The sequence below is a fragment of the Schistocerca americana genome, chromosome 4 (assembly GCF_021461395.2).
Source record: "Schistocerca americana isolate TAMUIC-IGC-003095 chromosome 4, iqSchAmer2.1, whole genome shotgun sequence".
In the NCBI taxonomy this organism is placed as follows: domain Eukaryota; kingdom Metazoa; phylum Arthropoda; class Insecta; order Orthoptera; family Acrididae; genus Schistocerca; species Schistocerca americana.
In genome coordinates this window covers 659,402,239-659,409,189 of record NC_060122.1, presented here as the reverse complement: position 1 = coordinate 659,409,189, position 6,951 = coordinate 659,402,239, and the positions used below count along the sequence as shown (strand labels likewise).

At 44.9% G+C, this 6,951-nt stretch overlaps 1 pseudogene; it reads right to left on the bottom strand.

The window, feature by feature from the left end:
* Positions 1-5,804: 5,804 nt before the first annotated feature.
* LOC124614188 lies at positions 5,805-5,922 on the bottom strand (annotated as a pseudogene).
* Between the last annotated feature and the right edge of the window lie 1,029 nt (positions 5,923-6,951).

Sequence of the window (6,951 nt, the reverse complement as noted above, 5' to 3'; positions counted from 1 at the left end):
ATTTATGATGACATATTGCCACAAGAAATAACACTGAGCAGTGTGATGCTGACGCATATGAAACCACAGTTTTTACATGCTACGTATCGCTCAGGAAAAGAATGTTTCAAAACTAACATAAATGTCAAAGAGCTGAAGTAACAACTATACAAGTTAAAGCCTGAGCTACAAAACTTAGAGGCCCATTCGCGAAATCTGACTTAATTTAATTCCAAAAGAATGAACTTACAATTAAAATACAAATTATTAAGACTTGGGCCGCGGTGGTCTTGCGGTTCTAGGCGCTCAGTCAGGAACCGCGCGACTGCTTCGGTCGCAGGTTCGAATCCTGCCTCGGGCATGGATGTGTGTGATGTCCTTAGGTTAGTTAGGTTTAAGTAGTTCTAAGTTCCACGGGACTTATGACCACAGATGTTGAGTCCCATAGTGCTCAGAGCCATTAAGACTTGTAAAATACGTTATCACAAAGTTCACTTTTGAAAGGCGCAACAGTTATTACATATCTTCAGCCACTGAACACTCTCAAATTTAAGGATTAAATACACAGACACCAAATAACGTAAATCTCAGGCACACAGCTTTTCAAACGTTATCTAGCTGTAGGAGCTGATGCAGTTCATTAGACTCAGAGGTACTTCCAAAAAAAACATTGACTGTCTTACAATACGACAAATTAAAAGCCAAGTTACTTAAATGCCTGGTTCCAAATAATAACACACAGGTGCAAGCCCTACTTTGAAACAGCCGCTCCCTGCGTTTTTAACAAAGCATCAGTTACCAAGGTGGCCTTTACAAATCATTAACAAAGAAGAACATTTGTGTGGAAATACCCGAAACATAGATCTGTCTGGAACCGCGCGATCGCTACGGTCGCAGGTTCGAATCCCTCCTCGGTCATGGATGTGCGTGTTGCTCTTAGGTTAGTTAGGGGACTGATGACCACAGCTGTTAAGTCCCATAGTGCTCAGAGCCATTTGAACCAATGTCTGGAGCTGGAGGGAATTGACATCATGAATCATGCAGGGCTGTCCATAAATCCGTTACAGTACGATGGGGTGGATATCTCTTCTGAACACCACGTTGCAAGGCATCCAAGATATGCTCAATAATATTCGTGTCTGGGGAGTTTGGTGGACAGCGGAAGCGTTTAAACTCAGAAGATTGTTCCTGGGGCCACTCTATAGCAATTCTGGACAAGTGTGGAGTCGCATTGTCCTGATGGAATTTCCCAAGTCCGTCGGAATGGACAGTGGAAATGAATGGATGCAGGTGATCGTACAGGATGCTTACATGCGTGTCACATATCAGAATCAAATCTAGACGTATCAGCAGTCCCATATCACTCCAACTGCACACTCCCCACACCATTACAGAGCCTCCACCAGCTTGAACAGTCCGCTGGTAACATGCAGGGCCCAGGATTCATGAGCTTTTCTCCATAACCGTAAGCGTCCATCAGCTCGATACGATTTGAGACTCGTCCGACCAAGCAATATGTTTCCAGTCATCAACATTCCAATGTCGGTGTTAACAGGCCCAGGTAAGGCGTAAAGCTTTGTGTTGTGCAGTCATCAATGTTACACGAGTGGTCCTTCGGCTCCGAAAGCCAATGTGGATGACGTTTCGTTCAATGGTTCGCACGCTGATCTTGTTAATGGCGCAGCATTGAAATCTGCAGCAATTTGCGGAAGGGTTGCACTTCTGTCACGTTGAACGATTCTCTTCATTCTTCGTGGGTCCCGTTCTTGCAGGATCTCTTTCTGGCCGCAGCGATGTGGGGGATTTGATGTTTTACCGGATACCTGATATTCACGATACACACGAGAAATGGTTGTACGGGTGAATCCCCACTTCCTCGCTACCTCGGAGACTGTGTGTCCCATTGCTTGTGAGCCGACTATAACACCACGTTCGAACTCGCTTAAATCTCAATAACCTGCCACTGTAACAGAATAATTAATCTAACAACTGCGCCAGACACTTGTTGCCTTATATAGGCGTTGTCCACTGCAGTGCCGTATTCTGAATGTTTATACGTATATCTCTGTATTTAAATACGCATGCTTGTACCAGGTTTTTTTGCCACTTCATTGTAAAACATACCCACTTATTACACGTAATAGCTATTGATTAGAATGTGAGCAACCAGAGGTCACAGCTCTATTCAGATGTTGACATGAGAATAAACATAACTCGGCTCTAAGATGTAACCAGGGCGCAGGAACAATATAAGTAGTACAAATATTCTCCCGCTTTTTGGAGGAGTCGTTAGAAGGAAAACACCGGCAAATAGCTTAGCTATCTCTACCAATTAGAATTAACACAATGGTGACAAGATACCAGAGTAACAATAATTGACAAGACTTCCACAATAGACTGCGTCAATGCGACCAAGCCGCGTGTAGTCGCCGCATGGTTAGAGTCACCATGTCAGGGACTGCGCGGCCCCTCCTGCCGGACGTTCGAGTTCTCCCTTGGGAATGTGTGTGTGTGTGTGTGTGTGTGTGTTATTCTTAGCATACGTTAGTTTAAGGAGTATTTAAGTCTAGGGACCGATGGCCTCAGCAGTTTGATTCGGTTGGAATTCACACACATTTGAACAATGCGACCAACTCATTACTGACTCCTCAAGGACAAGCTGCATAGAACTCTAGAATACGAGGGTAATCCCAAAAGTAAGGTCTCCTATATTTTTATAACTACATAGACCTGTTTATTTCGACATTGGTTTACATCAGTTTACAGCTTGAACATTTAGCTATTTTTCGACGTAATTACCATTTCTGTCGATGCATTTTTGTAGACGCTGTGACAGTTTTTGTATGCCCATGTCATACCATCTCGCCGCCATGCTGTTTAGAAATTTATGAACCTCTTCTTTCACCTCGTCGTCGGAGCTGAATCGCTGGGGCCTCAATTAACGCTTACAGGCACTGCGAGACCCTGAAAAAACTCAAATCGGCAATTCAGAATCGGAGAAGAGGAATGTTGAGCAAGGGCGACACATTCTCCATAACGCTCGCCCACACATCGCTCGGCAAACCGTTGCTCTCCTGCAATAGTTTCAGTGGAACATAATCACCCACCCACCCTATAGTCCTGACTTGGCGCCCAGTGACTGTCGCCTGTTCCCTAGGTTAAAAAAATATTTGGCCGGAAAGCGATTCAGCTCCGACGACGAGGTGAAAGAAGAGGTTCATAACTTTCTGAATAGCATGGTGGCGAGCTAGTATGACATGGGCATACAAAAACTGTCACAGCGTCTACAAAAATGCATCGACAGAAATGGTGATTACGTCGAAAAATAGCTAAATGTTCAAGCTGTAAACTGATGTAAACCATTGTAGAAATAAACATGTCTATGTACTTTAATTGATGAAAGGAGAAAATATAAAAATGCAGTAAATGAAGCAGGCAAAAAGGAATACAAACGTCTCAAAAATGAGATCGACAGGAAGTGCAAAATGGCTAAGCAGGGATGGCTAGAGGACAAATGTAAGGATGTAGAGGCTTGTCTCACTAGGGGTAAGATAGATACTGCTTACAGGAAAATTAAAGAGACCTTTGGAGAGAAGAGAACCACTTGTATGAATATCAAGAGGTCAGACGGAAACCCAGTTCTAGGCAAAGAAGGGAAAGCAGAAAGGTGGAAGGAGTATATAGAGGGTCTATACAAGGGTGATGTACTTGAGGACAATATTATGGAAATGGAAGAGGATGTAGATGAAGATGAAATGGGAGATACGATACTGCGTGAAGAGTTTGACAGAGCACTGAAAGACCTGAGTCGAAACAAGGCCCCGGGAGTAGACAACATTCCATTAGAACTACTGACGGCCTTGGGAGATCCAGTCCTGACAAAACTCTACCATCTGGTGAGCAAGATGTATGAGACAGGTGAAATACCCTCAGACTTCAAGAAGAATATAATAATTCCAATCCCAAAGAAAGCAGGTGTTGACAGATGTGAAAATTACCGAACTATCAGTTTAATAAGTCACAGCTGCAAAATACTAACGCGAATTCTTTACAGACGAATGGAAAAACTGGTAGAAGCGGACCTCCGGGAAGATCAGTTTAGATTCCGTAGAAATGTTGGAACACGTGAGGCAATACTAACCTTACGACTTATCTTAGAAGAAAGATTAAGAAAAGGCAAACCTACGTTTCTAGCACTTGTAGACTTAGAGAAAGCTTTTGACAATGTTGACTGGAATTCTCTCTTTCACATTCTAAAGGTGGCAGGGGTAAAATACAGGGAGCGAAAGGCTATTTACAATTTGTACAGAAACCAGATGGCAGTTATAAGAGTCGAGGGACATGAAAGGGAAGCAGTGGTTGGGAAGGGAGTGAGACAGGGTTGTAGCCTCTCCCCGATGTTGTTCAATCTGTATATCGAGCAAGCAGTAAAGGAACGGAATGGACAGTGTCTTGAAAGGAGGATATAAGATGAACATCAACAAAAGCAAAACGAGGATAATGGAATGTAGTCGAATTAAGTCGAGTGATGCTGAGGGAATTAGATTAGAAAATGAGACACTTAAAGTAGTAAAGGAGTTTTGCTTTTTAGGGAGTAAAATAACTGATGGTGGTCGAAGTAGAGACGATATAAAATGTAGACTGTCAATGTCAAGGAAATCGTTTCTGAAGAAGAGAAATTTGTTAACATCGAGTATAGATTTAAGTGTCAGGAAGTCGTTTCTGAAAGTATTTGTATGGAGTGTAGCCATGTATGGAAGTGGAACATGGACTATAACTAGTATGGACAAGAAGAGAATAGAAGCTTTCGAAATGTGGTGCTACAGAAGAATGCTGAAGATAAGGTGGGTAGATCACGTAACTAATGAGGAGGTATTGAATAGGATTGGGGAGAAGAGAAGTTTGTGGCACAACTTGACTAGAAGATGGGATCGGTTGGTAGGACATGTTTTGAGGCATCAAGGGATCACAAATTTAGCATTGGAGGGCAGCGTGGAGGGTAAAAATCGTAGAGGGAGACCGAGAGATGAATACACTAAGCAGATTCAGAAGGATGTAGGTTGCAGTAGGTACTGGGAGATGAAGAAGCTTGCACAGGATAGAGTAGCATGGAGAGCTGCATCAAACCAGTCTTAGGACTGAAGACCACAACAACATGTACTTTTAAAAATAGGAGACCTTACTTTTGGGATTACCCTCGTAGCACACAGATTCCTGATCTGCTCTTCAGGATGCTAATAGAGCCCTGCGAGACACACGTGGCTCCAGCAGCGGCAAGCCACACAAGTAACAGCCACTTTACAAAGTACATCCTACCGCCCCGACGCCTGTCACAGACCGCGTCATTCGCGACATCTCGCGGAGGGCCACCTCACAAACCACGGCGCTGCTCTCTAAGATACATCCGCAGCAAAGAGTACGGGGGCAAATAGCGTAACGCTCGCTGCACGAGAAACCAACCGATGGGAAAATTGAGAGAGAACAATCGAAGTATCCAAGAAGTTAGAAGGCGCAGCAGAACCATTTCTTAATGGGTAAAAGCAAGTCGAGCGGCTCATTGACAATGTATTTGCTTGTGGTCCTGAACCAATATTCAATAAACAAATTTGCGTTAACAGTGGTGGCCCTCCTTCTTCAGGCCACAAGTGGCCTATCGGGACCATCCGACAGCCGTGTCATCCTCAGATAAGGATGCGGATATGAGGGGCGTGTGGTCAGCACACCGCTCTCCCGGTCGTGACTATGGTTTTCGTTGACCAGAGCCCCTACTATGCAGTCGAGTAGCTCCTCAATTGGTATCACGAGGCTCAGTGCTGCCCGAAAAATGGCAACAGCGCATGGCAGCCCGGATGGTCACCCATCCGAGTGCCGGCCACGCCCGACAGCGCTTAACTTCGGTGATCTCACGGGAACCGGTGTATCCACTGCGGCAAGGCCGTTGCCGTTAAGAGTGATGCACGCCAAGTTTTTTTGATTAACAGAGATGATTAGTATCACTTGTAAGGAATGTTAGAGTAAACGTTCGCAAAGCTAAAATTCGTTCGCCACGGGCTTCCAGCAGCAGCAGCACGTCGCGGCGGATGATGCAGAGCGTAATTGTTGCGTGATGCGGCGTCGGCAGTAATGTGGGACGATTAGCTGGCGGCGTGACCTGCCTAATGCGCGTATTGATCACGTCCGCCCGTCAATCGGCTTAGCGTATCGCACCGCTCGGCGCCGTGCACGCGGACGCGGGCCAGCCAGCCGGGCTCTGTTGGCGCATGCGCGCTGCCGCCCCCGCTGAGCGTTTTTAAAACGCGTAAACAGACAATGAGCGTGATTAATCGCCGCTCGCCTGTTAATATATGACGAGCGCGCGCACGCGCCGGCCGCTGCTGCTTGTCCGCCACACCGTGTTTTGTTACAGTGGAAAAAAAAAGAAAAACAAAACTGGAATAAAAACGTGACACGCTGCGAACGGGAGTGGTGGTGTGGTGTCGCTTATTTCTTTTAATCTGTGACACCATCTGTTTTATCTTGCTAAGCGGTGCGCGGCAAAATGACGTTCAGTTCATTGTTTACTTCAGCTGCTTTGCGGCGTGTGTCTATGATGATATATTGCCGTGCGAGTGTCGACCGGTTGAAAAATGTGTACACAATCGCTCGAGAACTGCAGTAACGACTACCAAATCGTCAAATTCGAAACCACAAATCCGGTTTTATCGTCATAAGTTCTACTGCGCCAGCCCCTGCTCACATAAAACACCGAAATTTTGCACTCTGACAGAAGCGCAAACAACTGCAGTCATCTAAATACAAAGGAAATCCCAGTTCCGTATGTCTCTTGTAAAGTGACATTTTCTGTGGCAAAGGGTCGTCATGATATTTGTATGTGGTCACTTAAAGAAAATTCATTCAAAAATGAAACGCTTCTGGCAGTAAAGGGTACACTAAAAATTCTATTTAACGTTGATATCAGTCTTCTTTTTTTTT